The sequence below is a fragment of the Myotis brandtii genome, unplaced genomic scaffold (assembly GCF_000412655.1).
Source record: "Myotis brandtii unplaced genomic scaffold, ASM41265v1 scaffold450, whole genome shotgun sequence".
In the NCBI taxonomy this organism is placed as follows: domain Eukaryota; kingdom Metazoa; phylum Chordata; class Mammalia; order Chiroptera; family Vespertilionidae; genus Myotis; species Myotis brandtii.
In genome coordinates, this window is record NW_005367210.1 from 174126 (window position 1) to 175165 (window position 1040).

The window sequence follows — 1040 nt, forward strand, 5'->3', positions numbered from 1 at the left end:
GCGGGGGGAGGAGGGCGCTCCTGGTGCTCCGGGAGCGCTGGGGCCCGCCCCCTTCTCGCGCATGCTTAGTGCTTCTTGGAGGAGGGGGCTGGTCCCTCTGTCCAGCGCTGGGGAGAAGCGGGGTGGGTGTGGAGCCATCCTGAGAAATATTCTGATTCGGGAGCTGCGGCTCCCTTTCAACCCGACGGGGCGTCTCTGCCTTAATAGGGAGGAGCACTCAGGAGGGGGAGGAAGGGACTAGCTGGTCCGAAGGTGTTGGTTTGGAACTTGGAACTGCCCCAAGGGGCATAACCCCCTTTTGCTTACGGGGTCGCCCAGACCCACATGCAAACCCCCCACCCCCTCCACACACACACACACACCGACTGCGTGAATGCCTCTACAGCCTATTTTGGTATCCAGAAACCTCTCTTTCATTCCCCCACCTGGGAATTGGGGGTAGGGTCTTTTCCTGGAAATGCACCAGGAAACAAAAGGGGCCACCTACCAAGAAAACTCAGAACCACGACACAGACCAGGCTGTGTGGGGACAGGGTCCCTGCTGCTCCCCTCCTCTCCCGGAAGTGCCCTGCCACTCCAGGGCACTCCCAGCTGGGCTGCTCCTCGAGCCCACAGCCCCATTCCATCACCCAAGCTCCTCTGTGCCCGCAGTGATCGTGTTCAGTGGGAGAAACCGAGGCACGAAGCTACTAGGGGTTGAGACTGAGGCATGATAGCAGACAGAGTGGCAAGAAGAGCCTCGTGTTAAAGCCGCTGACTTGAGCGAGTCCATCGACTGGACCAGTGAGACTGAGGGCGGTCAGAGCAGTGCAGGTGTGCCCTGTGCGCCTCAGTTTTTCCATGAAAAATAGGGATAGAGCTGCTGTAGGAGGAAGTTGTGTCCAGGTTCGGGTGCCTTTGGGACCCTGCCCCTGATGTTACCCCCGTTACTCCAATTCTTGGCTCAAGCCCCGCCCCTCCCGCCTCCCCCCACCCCCCTTGCCCTCACTACCTGTATCTCACCGGCGTGTGTGCACCCTCCCAGGTGCGCACACACACTC